The sequence below is a fragment of the Furipterus horrens genome, unplaced genomic scaffold (genome assembly GCF_987537825.1).
Source record: "Furipterus horrens unplaced genomic scaffold, mFurHor1.1.pri manual_scaffold_8, whole genome shotgun sequence".
Taxonomy (NCBI): Eukaryota; Metazoa; Chordata; class Mammalia; order Chiroptera; family Furipteridae; genus Furipterus; species Furipterus horrens.
In genome coordinates, this window is record NW_028327178.1 from 94,141,928 (window position 1) to 94,158,565 (window position 16,638).

The window sequence follows — 16,638 nt, forward strand, 5'->3', positions numbered from 1 at the left end:
AATCTTTAGAGATGGCTCTCTTGGCTTCCTGCTTGTCCTAATATTCTTTCTTTTGCTTTAGAAGATAACATGGCATATATCCCACAACCAGTTCCCCTTATTATTAGCATCTCATATTACAACTAGTGAGTCACTATTAATATCGTAATTAACTAAAGTCCACACTTTGTTCAGTTTCTTAGTTTTCCCCTGATATTCACTTTCTGTTCCAGGATCTCATCTAGGATGCCACATTGCATTTAGTTATCATGTCTCCTTAGTCTCCTCTTGCCTGTGACAATTTCTCAGACTTGCCTTGTTTTTGATGACCTTGACCATTCTGAGAACTGTCAGCTATTGTGTAGAATGTTTCTCTATTGGAATCTGTTGGTTTTTCTCATGATCATGCTAGCTAATGCATTCTGGAGAGGAAGAATCTGGTGAAGTGTTATTCCCACCGCATCATATCAAGAGGACATGCTATCACCATGTTCTACCCCTGTTGATGCTGACCTTGGTCACCTGGCTGAGGCAGTGTTTGTCAAGTCTCCTCACTCTGTATAGTTATCCATTCCCCTTCCCATGTTGTCCTCTTTGGAAGAAAGTCATTATGAACGGTCCATACTTAACTCCCCTTCTCAAGGGCAGAGTAGAAGAGTAGCATTTTTTCTTCTTTAATATCTATTTTTTGAAGTACTCCCACAAAACCTTGCTACAGCCCATCTTCCCAAAAGGCCTGGGAAATGTGGGAGATGGAGACACTCCACAAGGTGGAAGTGAAGGCTCAGGGTGGGGGCATCCCTGATTGGGTGGGCTCTGTGGGTGTTGCCTCTCCCTGTTGGACGGGAAATCTGTGAGGATCAAGGTTCATGGAAGGCTTGGGCGGGACAGAACCGTAGAGCCTGCGTTGCAGACTCAGGAGGGCTTGAATTCTGCCCAGGTTTGAATCTGAGGTCCCCCCAACCCTGCCTGCCCCTTCCCTATGGCATGTCACTTTGCTTCGCCTCAGCTTCCTCATCTGTGCAATGGGGAGAACAATAGCTCTGACCTGTAATGCTGTGAAGAACAACTGAGATGCTACACACAGAGCCCCCAGGACAGGGCCCTGCCCAGGAAACTCTGCACATGGTGGCTGCGAGCGTTGCTATGATGGTTATTTTTACAATCATGCTTTGAAGCTCTCCTGTTGTAGGCTGTCTCCTCTCTGCTCAGCAGGCTTCCAACCCACTCTGATCTGTGGGGTCACAGCCCTGACTGCAGATTTCCGCCCTGCCCTCTGCCCTCCTGCCCATCCAGGCAGATCAAGGGCCTGGCTCCTTTTATCTTTTTTCACAGACATTCTGAGATCTGGTGGAAGGAGGCTTGGGATGGAGGGGGCCTGGCTCTGCCTGCAAATGACTCTCCTTGTGACATTGGGAGTGTGTCACACCTATTTTCACATAAGCAGGTCTTTTTTTTTATAATTAAGATTTTCTTTCTTTCTTTCTTTATTTATAGAGTGAGGGGAAGGGAGGGAGCAAGAGAAAGAGAGAAACACTGATGTGAGAAAGAAACATCGATTGGTTGCTTCTCCTAAGTGCCCTGACCAGGGACTGAACCTGCAACCCAGGCATGTGCCTTGACTGGGAAGCCAACCTGTTACCTTTTGCTTTTCCAAGATGACACCCAACCAACAGAGCCACACTGGTCAGGGCTAGGCAGGTCTTTTCTGCATATGACATCCCCTGTTTCATCTCCAGAATCTGGAGGTGGGGTGGATAGAAAAGTGTCTGAACCTCAAGCTTCCCGTTTGTGAATTGGCCATAGAGCCCCAGGTGAGGCTGGGAGGATTTTGATTATCCTTGGCTGTACTCAGTGGTTAATGCTGTCATTTGTATGTCATCATTTGGGCTTCACCTGCTCAGAGGCCTGCTGTCTCCATCCCTTCCCTGGAGGGTGGGTAGACGCTGAAGAAACCTGCTGGCAGCTGGCTACCCCTCCTGGCGGCTGAGCTCTGAGGGAGAACAGGCTTACCTGCTCTGGGCCCCTTCTGACTCTCACGGGGCTAGGGATGCTTCTGTGGTGTCCTGCATTTTAAACCTTTGAGCAAGTTTGCCCTTGTTCCCTGGAACCTAGTATGTGTCCTCAAACACACACGCTGATGTAAGCCAGGGACTCTGCCTCAGCTGGTCCTCAGCTGTGGCTGCCATCAGTGAAGAGGCCTCCAGATGGCCTTTCCCTGTCCCTGCATCTGCTCCCCACTCCATAATAACACATATCCCCAGGTCCTTCACTGCTCACAGCCCTCCATGGCTCCCCACTGTCTCCAGCACACTTCCCACCTCAATCCCCCTACTCTAGCCACCCATCAGGTTGTGCTCCATTAGCGCCGCTCTGGCTGTAGTTCCAAACACGGCAGTGTTTCTGGCCTCTGTGCCTTTGCTCATGTTGTTCCCTCTGCCTAGAATAACTTCTCTGTCCATTGTTACCTGAAACCATCTCTTCAGGCTTCTATACTCTCCATAGATACCTTCCTTTCTTCACCAGCCCCCCTACTCCAACATACATGCTGGGTTAGGGCCCCTCCTCTGGGCCCCTCCGCCCCCTGTGCTTGCCATGTCACTGCCTAGGACACTGGTCATGCTTTCCTGCTCCTCCAGGCTGTGAGCAACTCCAGGCAGAGACCAGGTCTGGTTTGTTTACTGCTACTGTATCCCTGGCAGCTAGCATAGGCCCTAACTCATAGTAGAGGCTCAGTAGAAATTGACTGACCAGAAGAATGAAGAGCAAGGCTTACTCAGAGGCTATGGGGTGGGGAGAGTTCCAGGCAGAGGGACAATCAAGTGCAGAGGCCTCAGGGTAGGAGTCACTGTGATGGAGTGATGGCATAGAGGCAGGCTTGCTAGAGTCCGGAAGGTAACTAGGGCGTGTGAGGGAGGCCTGAGCAGCTGGCAGAGGCCAGATCAGCTGATGCACTCATGAACCAGACATCTCTGTGCAAATTCTAAAGTGCACTGCCCTGGAGGCGGCAAGCCCATTCCATAGCCTCAAGCTAGAGGCTGCACATTCTTCCACTCCGTCCTATAGCCCCGAGCCAGGTGAATACACAGCTCACAGCAAATCACCTGGGGAATGATAGGGCTGGTCTGGAATTTGCTGCTGAGTGCCTGTCTTGGGTCCAGCCTCTGGTCACCATTACAAGGGCTTGGGAGTGAGCACAACAAATAGAGGCCCATCAAGCCAAAACCACCAGGGCCCTGGGTGAGGTGTGGGCAGCGACCCTGATCACATGTCACGGGAAAGCACTTACTGAAGGGTCTGCTGCCAGTTGTGTGGGGTCAGGCCTCACTCCACGCCTCTCCATCAGGTGTGGCTCTGATCCATGTGGGGGGAAGGAGGGAAGAGGTTTCTAGAGACAGATGACTGTGTACAACAGGTGTTCACCATCTTGACAATGTTGACATTAATGTATCATCTCCTGGGTGCTTTGGTTTGGGAAACTGTCCTGGTGTTCCAGGCCTCGCCCATGGCTGTATATACCATCGGTAGTCAATGAGTGTTTGAGTCTATTAATGATGATGAGTGATTTGTGGGTACTAAGCAATGAGTTGCTATTTCACTAACAATGTTTTTCTTTTTTTTTCAAGTATATTTTATTGATTATGTTGTTACAGTAGTCCCAATTTTTTGCCCTTTGCACCCCTCTGCCCAGTAACCCCCTTCCCTCCAGCAATCCCACCCCCCTTAGTTCATGTCCATGGGCTGTGCATATAAGTTCTTTGGCTTCACCCTTTCCTATATTATTCTTAACATCTCCCTATTTTGTACCAACCGATTATGCTTCTTAGTCCCTGCACCATTTCCCCATTTCTCCCCCTCCCCCCTCCCAGCTGATAGCCCTCCAAATGATCCCCATACCTATGATTCTGTTCCTATTCTGGTTTGCTTAGTTGGATTTTGTTTTTATTTTTTAGATTCAGTTGTTGATAGTTGTGAGTTCGTTGTCATTTTCGTGTTCATAGTTTTGATCTTCTTTTTCTTAAGTAAGTCCCTTTGACATTTCATAAAATGATGGCTTCGTGATGATGAGCTCCTTTAGCTTCATCTTGTCTGGGAAGCACTTCACCTGCCCTTCCATTCCAAATGATAGCTTTGCTGGATAGAGTAATCCTGGTTGCAGGTTGCTTTTCATCACATTGAATACTGCTTGCCAGTCACTTCCTGCCTACAAAGTGTCCTCTGAGAAATCAGCTGATAGTTCTATAGGCACTCCCTGTAGGCAACTCTCCGCCTCTCTCTTGCTGCCCCAGGACTCTGTCTTTATCTTTCACCTTTGGCATCTCAGTCATGATGCGTCCTGGTGTGATCCCCTCTGGGTCCAGCTTGCCTGGGACCCTCCGTGCTTCCTGGACCTGTATGTACATCTCCTTCACAAAATTTGGGAAGTTTTTCTCATTTTTTTTCAATTCGTGCTTCCTCATTCTGCACTGGTTGACTGTTTTTTTCTTCCTTATGTTCCAAATCATTGATTTGAACCCTGGTTTCCTTCCCTTCACCATTGGTTTTGTGTGGATTTTCCATCGTTTCACTTAGCATAGCCTTCACTTCTTCCCTTATGCGTTTGCCATACTCAAGCATATCTGTCAAGCCTGTGAGCATCTTTATCACCAGTGTTTTGAATTCTGCATCTGTTAAGTTGTCTATCTCCTCATCTGTTAGGCTGGCGATCTCCTCGTCGCTTAGTTCTCCCACTGGAACCTTGATCCATTCCCCCTTTAGGGCCATACTTCTCTGTCTCCTCATTCTGACAGGCTCCTGCGTTTGTTTGCCTCCGTGTCCCAGGTAGAGCTGTCACTCCTGTTACGTTGTATGGGGCAGAGCCTTAGGGATGTGTCAGTACAGGGTGACCTGTTTCACCATTTTGTGGTACTGTATGTGGGGGAGGGCATGCCGGCATGGATGCATCCATGCCGGCATTTGTTGTCTTCTGTGTTTTTGATGGTGGCCATTCTGGCAGGTGTGGGGTGATGCCTCATTTTGTTTGTGGTTTGCATTTCCCTGATGACTGGTGATGTTGTGTGTCTTGCCATGTGCCGGGGGCCTTTCATGTATCTGCTTTGAGGAGGTGCCCATTCGGGCCTTTTGCCATGTTTTAATTGGATGGTTTCAGATTTTATTATTATTTGTTTTTTGCTGTTGGGTTTTGTGAGTTTTTCGCCTCTTTTGGATGTTGGCTCCTTTTTGGATGCATGGTTTTCGGATGTGTTTCCTCGTTCATTCTGTGTGCTGTCTTTTCACTTTGTTGGTGATTTCTTTGGCGGCGGGGAGGCTTCTTGGTTTGATGTAATCCTACATGTTTATTTGAAAACAACCTGAGTATTCATCAACAAGTAAATGGAAAAAGATGTTGTGGTAAATATACATAACAAGAAATTCTGTTATTTGCAATAACATAGCTGGGTCTTGAGGGCATTATATTAAATTAAATAAGTCAGAGAGAAAGATAAATACTATATTATCTCAGTTATATACAGTCTTATCCCCCTGGCTGGTTTGGCTCAGTGGATTGAGCGTCGGCCTGCGAGCTAAGTGTCGCTGGTTCGATCTTCCAGTCAGGGCACATCAGAGAAGGAAAACTCTGATTCCAAAAAACCTCCGCTGCCTTGCGGCATACCTCTTCAGGGGAAAGGCTAAGGGAGTAAACCCCGACAGAAAATCCGGAGCCGGAGTCCCTAAGGCGGTTTGACGTTGTAGTCAACACCGGCAACTCCTGCGGCGCACCTGAAGCCAAGCTGTATTGACTCCGTCTTTCCCTTGGACCCTTCAGCTGCGAAGAGAGGGGGGGTCTGCTGCATGGGCAACAGCAGACCCTCCATATCACCCTGCCCAGGCTCTGTAGCTTCAGCTTCACTGGAGAGGACACTCCAGCGTCATCGAAAGATGTCGATTCAACATGGGAGGAGACAGATACCGTGTCACTCCCGAGTCGGACTGCACAGCCATTCTCAGCAGTGCAGATAGACTCTTAAGAAGCTACACCATCGTCTCTCGAGACGGACGGCTGCCGACGACGATGTGGGGGAGGGGTCCGAAAGGGAACAATGCCACCAGCCCAGCACTCGCCCCTTTTCCAGGCACTTCTCCCACTTTTGCACCAGACTGGCGCCCCTCTAGCTGCTGCCCCAGCCGTCGTTCCCAGAATGGGCGGGTCTGCAGACGTTCTAGGACAGTGGGAGCCCTTTAAACAAGTGGACTCTGATGAGACTGGCAGTTTCTGCCTCCACCCCAACCCCCACTGGTCTGCACAGTCAGAAGCAATGAGACTTGATTTTCCCCAGTGCTGGGACTGTGAGCTGTGAGGTCCAGTGAGGAGCTGGGAACACTCCCCAGGTGTCCCTCCTGACTTTTTAAAACATGTGACTGTGCTTTCTGCCCGCCTGCTGCTGCTACCGCTGCTGCTGCCACACCACGTCCTCTCTGCCCCGATTCCGCCCCTCCTACCCGTCTGGATGAGTATTTCTTCTCTATATCTTTGTTTGCTAGACTTCCATGTAGTTTGATTTTTGGAACTTCTGGTTGTTTCTAGCTTTGAGGTAGTTGTAATCCTTCTTAATTGTGGAGGGAGACGCAGCGTGTCTGTCTACGCCTCATCTTGGCCAGAAGTCTTCACTAACAATGTTTTAAGCAAAATAATGCAGTCACTTATTTATCAGGCCAGCCCACCAACTCTTGCATCTGCATAATCCTGGAAGTTAGTGGGGTTGGTGCCTCACTTTATTGATGAGTAAACTGAGGGTGAGAGGGTGGGGTCACATAGTCAATGAACGAAAGAGTTGGAACTTGAACTCTTGTATGTAGAACCCTAATCAGTGTGCTCTCCCCAGGCATCGGGGCAGTGTCCGCTCTGTGCCGGTCATGGGCCAGGCCATAGTACCTGCCTTCAGGACAGACACACCCTGAATGAACGAGGACACCTTGAATTGATGAGGTGTGCCTCCATCAGGGTTTTTTCAGGAATCATGTCCTGATGGACGCAGCATTTACTTAGGACCTTGATGGACAAGGGAGGGTTGAGAAGCTGGAGATATGGGGTGAGCATTCCTGGCAGGGCAAAGGCCCAGGGGGATGGCTGAAAATAATGAATATTTCCAAGGCTCAATAATAAAACCATTGTACTGGCCACATCCTCCTGAAGTGCCTCCCGAGAGCCTCAGCAGCTGAGACAAGCCCGCGGAGCCAGCGGCGGCTCCAGACAGAAGGCTGCATCTGTGCTTGCAAAACCAAGACTTGGACAGATGGCCCCCGCTGCTCTGAGAGAGTGCATAGGGGTATGAATGATAACAAGGGCTCACACCTCATTTCATCCTATGGGAGTCTTCTGAGGGAAGCACCAGGTGGAGCCCATTTTGCAGGCTGGCATACCGAGGCTCAGAGAAATGGTAGGCTCCAGGTCCTATATTCAAGAAGTGGCAGAGTTGGGACTTGAACTCAGGTCTGTAGGCCCAAAGTTTCTGCTTTTAAGCCCTCTGTCATCCCTGCTCTAGGAACCTGGGACTTTCAGTTGAACTCCTGGGAATAAATCTAGTGATGTGCTGGTAAATATTGAACAACCAGCTCCCTGGAAGGAAAAAAACCCTTGATTCCCAGTGCTTGCCAATTTCCAAGGTGTAAATACTCCCAAAGTAGCTGATATCAAGCTAAGAATTATTGAAGTTGGAGTTGGGAAAAATGAACATAATTTGCTCTTTTCAGTGGTAACTCAAAAGCCAGCTCCAGCACACCACTGGATGAATCGGTGTGGCCAGTAAAGGCCTTCAGACATGGCTGGAGAGTGAATAAGGGTTGAGAAACCTGCTTCTCCAGCCAGGGGCCTGCCCAGAATCCCAGGAAGCTGAGGTTAATCTTTAAGCCAGCGTTGCAAGCAAGTACACCAAACGAGGATGGCCCACTGTGCTGGCTCTGCTGCTGACCCCATCGGTGACTTCCAGCAGCCCCTCCCTCCAGCCTTCAGTTTACCAAGCATCGTTCATTGAGCACAACCTCAAACACCCTCATAATTGTCAGTTTTAACGTTCCCGGGAGTCCTCTGTGATCATGTTCACTCCTGTGACTTGTACAAGGTGTAGCAGGTGGGCAACTCACATAAAATTGAACCCAGATCAGGCTGGCTCAAGGCCTTGCTCATTCCTGGTCTCCTGGATGCTATTTTATACTCTGAGCTCTTTGCCTCCCATATGCTAGGGTTCTCCTCCCAGCTGCTCACAGAAGGCATCCAGGCTTGGTGCCATTTCACCTGGCTGGGCCTTAGTTTCCCATCAGTGAAATGGGAGAACTTCAGAGAAGGAAAGTGGAGGCAGGTGATGGTATTTAAAACTGGATTCAGGCCAGCCTTCCCTGGTGCCATGATTCTAGGACAGGTGAAGAACCAAGGGTGGGGTGCTTACCCCCCTATTGGGCAGCCTGGGCCAGGAGGTGGTCGTGTTACCTGGGAGACCTGAGTTGGGTGAGGGGAGTCCCCTCCAACCTTCTTCCAAGGTGGGATCAGATGGTGGTGGTGGGACGCTTTGTGGCTAAAGCAGCGTTTCCTCAATGTCCACTTTCTTTGGTCTACTCCCTGCCCCCTGCATCCAGAGCTACTTCACCTCTTTATTTACACGAAATACCCACTTCAGTCCCCTCCTCAGCAATAATATCTAGAACTTGATGGCTCTGATGAGCTGCCTTAGTTTCGTAAAATGAACACGTATCTCTTGAGATAAATGTTTCTCCTCCCCGCACTGTCCCTCAGGCCCCAGTCCCCACTTTGGGAAACTAAGGTCAAGGCCAGGGTCCAAGGCTGAGGTCCTTCTAGGCGACCCCTTTTCCACGCCTCTGTTTTCTCCTCTGTAAAATGGAGGTAATTATCCCCCAGACCAGGTGGTTGTTAGATCCTAGTCTACCAGAGCCAGTTAGCATGGTGCCTGGAAGGAGTGAGGGCTCCATCAGTGCTGATATTATTGTTACTATTACTAATCATCACAGGAGAGCTGGATTTGGAATAAATAGGGTGGGTAGGTCGGGGGAGTTAGCATTGAGGAAGGATAAGGGTCCCCCAGGGTGGGGCTCTCTTACCGGGCGAGGTGGGGGGCGGGGCTCCTGCACCCGGTGCCTCCTTCCCCCAATCGCCTGCCATGCCTGAACCCCTGGCTCCAGTGTCTGGGGCCGCGCATGGGTGTCTCCCAAGTCACCGGTTGGGAATCCGTCCCTGCGCGCTTCCTCCTTCCTCCTCCTCCCGGCGGCCTGCCGGGCCCCTCCTCCTTGCTCGCGCGCTCCCTCCCTCCTCTACCCTCCCTCCCTGGGCCACCGCCTCCTCCTCCTCCTCCTCCTCCTCCCTTTCTCTCTCGATCTGTCTCTCCGGGCCCGGAATCCATTCCGGCCTGGGAGCCGGAGCGGCCTGGCCGCCGTCTGCTCAACCCCATACGCGTCCGGTGGTCCGCCCTCCTGTGCGTCTGTCTGCTGGTGCGCTCGCCTGTCCGCCGGCCCAGGTGAGCGCCCCCCGCCCCTTCGCGGGCCCCCTGTCCCGGGTGGCGTCGGAGATCCCCCGTCCGGGGACCACCCTGGCGTCGGATTGCCGGGCCGCGGGGCCTCCTGTCCACCCCTCCAACCTCCACCCCCCCGGGCCGATCCGCGATCCCGGAGCGCTGGGCGGGTGCATTGGGTTTTGCCCAGCGCGGCCTTTTGTTGTGATGCTGCGGGAGGGGGCGGGGGTCGGCTGGGCGGGTGTCTCGGGGGTCCTGTTCGCTCTGGGACCTCCTTCGGTTCACCCATCCCCTAGGATTCCCCTGAGAGTGGCCAGCCCTGCCCAAGCCCTCAGGCCGGGTCTAGGCCAAATCTGAAATCTGAGCCAGTCGGCGCCACCTCTGGCCGTGGCAGCCCGGCCTGGTGCCCCCAGCCTGGGAAGGGAGGTGGAAAGGGGTCCCGCAGGACCCAGGCCTGAGAGCACCGGTGTGAGGACGCATGGCTGGACACCAGAACCTCTCCTCCTGGGGCTTTGGGTAGAGCCTGGAGCCACTGACCTGGAAGGGACTGGTCCACACGGTGCTTGGTTCCTCCTGCCCACAGCCCCCAGGCTCACCCCTGCCTAGGCCCCACCGCCTACCTGCTCAAAAGTTGGCAAAAGTTTTGGGTTTCACCACCAGGCTGGGTCCACCTGCCGACCTGTGCTGGGGTTGGGGGTGGGTGTCCCTGCTGTGTGTCAGACAACTGCCTTCCCTCTCTGAGCCCGGCAACTTCATCAGTGGCAGGTGGGCCTGGCTGGGATTAGTGGGCTGGTGGAAGGATGGGGGTGAACAAAAGGAGCTCACCTGTGGGGTATCAGTTCAGCCTCTGGGGCCTTCATGCCAACTTGAGCATGGGCAGAGCATGTATGGCCCTGTGTGAGGATTTCTGAGCTTCAAGAACTCTGTACAATTGGAGCAGTAGTCCCTGGGTGACCTGGCGGGAGTCCAGGCCCAGCCACCGTGAGTGGGAGCCGGACTTGGTTTCAGGGGTGGGCCAGGCTGTTCCTGTTGCTGACCCTCTTCTCAGCCTCCTGGCTGGGGAGACAAGACACCTAGACTTCTCATCTCACTGGGTGACCTGGGCCAAGGGACTGTCCTCTGAGTCCCCATATCCTCAGGGGAAGAAGATATGTGTTCCTGCATGTAGAGGCTTGGCATATAGTAGGTGCATGAGGATGGGTGCTTCACTGGGTGAATTGCCTAAACTGGGTGGGAGGGGACGTTGCTGGCCCTAGGAGAGGCTCAGCTCCAGAAGAGGATACATTGGTGCTGGAGAAGCCACCTCAGAACACCTTCCGGAAGAAGTGGCTCCAGCACAGACCTGCCACCCAGCAGCTGTGACCTTAGGGCAACTCATTGTCCCCTCTGGCCTCAGTTTTAAAATGCACTGGTGAGAATGATAGCTGCTAACATTTCCTGAGCATCTCAGGAACTCTTGGGGACCCTTGTTTATCCTCACTTGGCTGATGGAGAAACTGAGGTGCAGGGAGGGGAAGTGACTTGACCAAGGCCACACCGCTTGAAGCCGGAACTAGAACTTAGAGCTCAGAGACTCCAGTCTGGCTACCCTTGCACCCCTCCAGAGTTGAGGGAGCAGGGGTTTCCCAGCACGGGACCCGGCATGCAGCATTGTCGGAAAAGACTATACTGACGAGTGATTGTATGAGAGCCACGAGGCCTTTCTGGTGATGTGGTGTGCCTCGGTGATGTGGTCTTTCCACCCAGGGAAATGATTTATAGTGTGTCACCTCTCTCGGCTGCCTGCCTGCCTGTCTGCCTGCCCAGACCCTCCTGTGTGGTCCCTGGGCCTTTGCTCCTGAAGGTCCCTGCCAGGGTGTCTTCTCTTCTGCGTGCTGCTTATCTGCTCTTGCTCCTTAAGGCTTAGCTTAAGGCCTACCTCTCTCAGGAAGGACCTCCTCTACGCTCCCCCCCCCCCCCCCAGCTTTCTCCTTCTCTACCCTAGCCTCTTCCTGGAGCATGAATTCTCCTTAGCTCAGAGCCAAGCCAGTTCCTGCTTTTGCTTCTTCCCCGATTGTGCCCTGGGATCCAGGGAGGAGATGGCTGAGTGACCCCTCACCTCCCCATTTTCCCTGGTCCTCACTTGACCCTGTTTTCCCAAACCTGCCTAGATACAAGCATCCATGACCATCGAGCTCCTACTATGTACTAAGAGCTTTCAATTCAAACTGAGCAGTGTGGTGATGGGGTTAGCAGTGGGAGCTGTAGGGAAGCTTCCAGGAGGTGGTGCTGAAGGAAGCAGCAGTTCGTGGAACAAGGAAGGGGACAGGGTGCTCTTTCTTCCCTTCTGCTCAGATATTCCCCATGACCCCTGGCATTGTTGGCCTGGCTGGGTCTTTGCTGGGGAATTGTGAACTGACCCCTGGCTTCCCAGAAATTTGGGTTTAGAGGGTGAGCCAGATAGCAAACAAGTTGCCAAGTAAATGAATATATAATCACAGATGTGATAAGGGCTCAGAGAAAGAGGTGTGGGATACAGAGGACTCTTGAAGGAAGCGTGGAGGAGTTGGCCGGGCATGGAACTAGGGGATTGGCTTGCCAGGCAGAGGGAACTGCATGTGCAAAGGCCCTGAGGTAGAGGAGTATGTGCTGTTGTGGAGAAATAATGGGAGAGCCCGTGCGTCTGGAGGACAGAGAATTGGGGGGATTGAGTGAGAGTTGAAATAAGGGGGTGTTAGCAGCAGGGTTGGACCATGTGGAGCCACATGGGCTGTGAAGAGGAGTTTGGCCTTCATTTCACACAGGGGACTTATAGGCATCCCTTATGAACAACTCAATGCTGGAGGCCAGGGGTACAGAGCTGGCCAAGGCATCTGGCAGAACTAGATCTGGGGGCTGGACTCTTAAGTATTCTGTGGGGCCTAGGTCAGGTTTCAAGAGGAAGAGGAGGCATTTGAGGCTGGGCTTTGAAAGCGGAGTAGGAGTTCGCTAGCAGGAAAGCAGAAGAGGGTGAGAGTCAGGGTTTGGGGAAGTGCAACGCTGGGTTGCTGGAGGCTGGGAGTGTGATGGGGAGGTGGGGCGGGGGGGGGGGGTCAGCTGGAGACCAAAGGTATGGTAAGGGCTCAGGAGTCAGATCGGTCTGGGTTCAAGTTCTGATTGTCTTCACTTGTCATGAGTCTTTGGGCCATTCATCTTATCTGTCTGAGACATAGTTTCCTTGCCTTGAAAATAGGGGCAATAAATATCTCCCTATCATGTGAGGGTTAAAAGAGGGCTCTATGCCTCGTGCCTGGCACCAGTAGGCACATAGGAAATGGGAACTGCCTTGTGTGGCATTACATTGGGCAGGTCGGTTGGCCCAGGGGGTCTCGCCTCGCCAGCGGTGTGGTGAAGGCTTTGAGTGGATGATCTAACAGTCTGAAGGTGCTGGTCTGGGTAGGACTGGCCCAGGGCAGGATGTTGGCTGCCAAAGTCACGCATATGCCAGGTGACTTTAGTTCTGCCCTGCCCTCCTTGTGTGAGGAGGCTGCGCTAGGGAGGTGGGTCTAGCTCATCCCTGCTTTCCGAAAGCCTGCCTTAGGTGAGGTTGACCTGTTTTCCAGATGTAAATACTAAGACCCAGAGAGCAGAAGCACTTGATTAGGGTCTCCCAGTTGCCAAGTGATGGGGCTGAACCTAAACTGTAGGTTCTGGACTCCTAGTCTAGAGCTGGGAGCTGCCAGGAGCCTCCCGTGTCTCTGTAGGCCTTGGAGCCACATCGGAGCGCCTCCACCCCCCTGCGCTGGGTGTTTTGACTAGAGCCTCACTTCCTGCCTCCGTTTTGTGGTTCCCTACACCTCTATCTCCCAGTGGGTTCCACAGCCCTTTACTTCCCTTCCATGTTCCCCACCCCCTTGTCTCCATGGTATACTGTTCTGGTTCCCACTTGACCCCCTGGGGGAGGCACTTCCTCTGGGGCATCTCCGTTTCCTCATCCCTGAAGTGGGATCATATGAGTCATGGCTCCCATGATGTCCGAAGAGGGCTGAAATAAAGCATTTAGTGCATTCACTTGGTGAATAGGGGTGGGGAAGAACCAGGCACCCACTCCAGTCCTTCCTCTGGCAGCTGTGACTCAGTTTCTGAATCTGTATAATAGGCATGAGGTTTGCACCTAGTAGGGCCAAGGGGAGAATGGAGTGAGGCTGTGCCTTAGTGGCTGATGGCTGGCTCTGCGTCACTGTTCTGGGGCAGGGGTATCCATAGATACCTCCCCTGTGTTCCAGACCCCGTTCTAGCTTTATGCCAAAAGGCAAGTTACGTAGCCTCGCTGCACCTCAGCCTCTGCACCTCTACCTTTGTGAAGATTAAATCAGCTAACGTCTCCCAGCAGCTTGATTCTGCTGGATACTCAGGAAATGTTAGTCTTTTTTCCTCCCTTCCCTTCCTTCATGGGGGCTCAGGTAATCTCCAGTATTGGGATAGCCTGGGGCTCAAATTCTCCAGGCCTGGATCACTATGTTGGGAAACATTGTGAGGTCCAGTCTTGGCTTCAGGGGACAGAGAGCTGTGAGAGATTAGTAATGTCTACCTTGGGCCGAGGATTAGAGAGCATGCTCTGTGTGCCACGAGTTTGTTATTCCTGATTTATTCTGACCTTCTCTTCACAGAGGGGGGAAGTGAGGCCAGAAAGATCCAGGACACATGATCAAAGCTGGGAGAAAGCGCACATCCCTTGTCTTTCGATCCTGGGCTCGCCCCACGCAGCCAGCTTCGCCTGTCCACAGTGCAGGCCTGGGTGGGGTGGAGACAAGGGGCCACGACTGGGGAGGATCCTAGCACTGGAAACGAGAGCCTCCATTTCCCCTCCAGTCTGGGCCCCAGCTCCTCCCCTCCCCTTGGAACTACCCAGAGAAATTCCAGAATAAAATGAGAAGCCAGAGGGAAGGAGAACTGGATAGTCTTGGCCAAGTCCCTTCCCTCTCCGGTCCTCAGTTTCCTCACCTGTATGGTGAGGACTCTTCCCTCAGTGAGGCTCTGTGGTGGGGAGCCTAGCTGGGGCGTTCTTCAGGGGTTGGCCCGGCCGAATCCTCTTCTTTGATGCCCATTCTTGGACTGTTGAGAAACCGTGGGAATGGGTCTTTGAACCCTCAAGCTCCCGGGGCTGGGGGATGGAAGTTGGGGTTGAGTGGTATGGGGAAGCTCGGCTTCCATGTTAAGGGCTGATTAACTTCTCCTGGGCTGCTTTGTGCAAGTTCGTGGCCTTGACTTTTACTGTTTGATGTCAGTGTCTTTGAGTTGTGCTCTCCTAGCCAGGTCACAGCAAGGTGACCCATTCTACCCCTTGCTCCATCGTGGGGTGGCAGAACTCTTGTTCCTATTACATAGAAGAGGAAACAGAGGCTCAGAGTGGCCAAGGGCTGGGGCCATGGTCACCCAGCACAGTGAAGTGTGGGCCTAGACTTCTGTCTTCTGGGTAATTTGTGACACTCGGTTCCCACGGAGTGGGCACCAGCTTGACTGAAATGTTTCCCCAGGTGTGGGCGGGAGTGTTGCTGGGAGCAGGTATCCTGACTTGGGGCTTCCAGCTCTGGCTGATGGGTCTCCACTTAGACCTGGAGTACTCTGACCTTGCAGGGAACCCTCAGGTCTCAGGATTGGCCTGTTGGGATGCTTAATGGGTAGATGTGGCATAAAGGGAGTCTGGAAATAGCAAGGCCTTTGGAGCTGCTTGGATCTAGGTTCAAATCCTGGCTCTGTCACTTGTTTGCTGTGTATGATTGTGGGAAAATGATCAGTCTGAGCCTTAGTTTCCTCCTTTGTGAAATGGGGATGGCAGTGCCAGTACCAGCTTTGACAAGGTGATGGGAGGGCCAGATGAGCTCATGTGTAGTCTGCCCTGGTGCAGGGCCTGTACACATAAGTGCTTAATATTTCTGAGTGCCTGCGATTATGAAGGTAACTCCTTGCAAGGTGGAAATGCTGGGCCTCTGCAGGCCAATAGATCCCATGAACTGAGCCTGGATACCTCTGTCCATGGCAGATTTGTCCTATGGGGCGGGGTTGAGGGAAGGGTAACTAGAGACAGACAAGTTTGGTAGCTGGATCGATTGAAAGCCACCAGCTCCATCCAGCCTCTCTGAGCCCGGCTTCTTCCTCAACCCTTGCCCACCTGTGACTTTTCAAGGCCTCCCAGTGCTTTCATTCCTAACATTGGATCCCTCTCCCCCACACTGAATGTGTCCATTTCTCTGCAGGCCGTCACTGATTGAGCATTAGGTACTTTGTATCACTTGACCTGGAAGGAGGCTGAGGCTCCCGGAGTGGCCAGGCTGGGCCCAGGCTCTATAGCAAGGGCTCCCGAAGGTGCTGCTGGTCTGGGCCAGAGCTTTGCCCTGTGCCATACTCGCACACCCCCTTCACCCCCTACATCTCCCTCATTTCCCTTTCATGCAGATGACCCGTTAGCCTTTCTGGATCATGGCCTGACTTCCTGCTTGCCCTGGGATGTCTAGCTTCCATGCCTTTGCCTCTGGGGGTCCCATAGCCTGTGTGTCCTTCCTCTTAATACCCTGCTAGTGGCTAAGCGGCCTCTGCCTCCAGCAAGATTTCTCTGACCACACTGTGCCCCAGCCTGAGCCCATACTTCCTCCTCTGCGCCCTCATTGCTCCTTGTCTGCCCTCCCTCCTGGATCTGACATGTTCTGTCTTTGATGGCAAGCTGTAGGATTCTTTTTGCTTCTATGGGAGTGTGGCGATAATTATCACCCTGAGGGGTGCTGTACTTTAGAGTTTATAAAGCATTTCCCACAGTCACCTTTGAGTATCCCCAAGGAGGGCTGAGAGGGAGACAGAACTGTCATAATAACCTTCATCGGGCAGATGAGGGAAATGAAGCCCCAAGTCAGGGTCATGCCAGGTGCTCTCTGTGCTTGGGCAGATGGAACTGAACCTTCCACACCCACCCCTGTGAGAGGCAGGAACCCCTCTCTCAGAGCCTCATGAAGCCTCGACTTATTGTCAAAAGGAGGATCTGGAGGTTCAGAGAGGTGAACTGACTTGCCTGAGGTCACACAGCCTGGAGGCCTGGCAGAACTGGGAGGGTTGCTTGTAGGAATTCAAGAGGCAGGCTCTGCCCGTCCACATTCCCACCGCTTCTGAGTGTGGAATCAGACACAACCACGATCCTGAAGGAAGAGTGAGC

The 16,638-nt window shown here is 52.7% G+C and overlaps 1 protein-coding gene across 1 annotated transcript in view; it reads left to right on the plus strand.

The window, feature by feature from the left end:
• Nucleotides 1-9,312: 9,312 nt before the first annotated feature.
• Nucleotides 9,313-16,638, plus strand: part of SRC (SRC proto-oncogene, non-receptor tyrosine kinase) — a 51,723-nt gene continuing 44,397 nt past the window's right edge. Inside the window, exon 1 of the mRNA XM_090286377.1 lies at nucleotides 9,313-9,482. The gene's annotated coding sequence lies outside the window, so the exon portion shown is untranslated. The remainder of the gene's footprint in view (nucleotides 9,483-16,638) is intronic.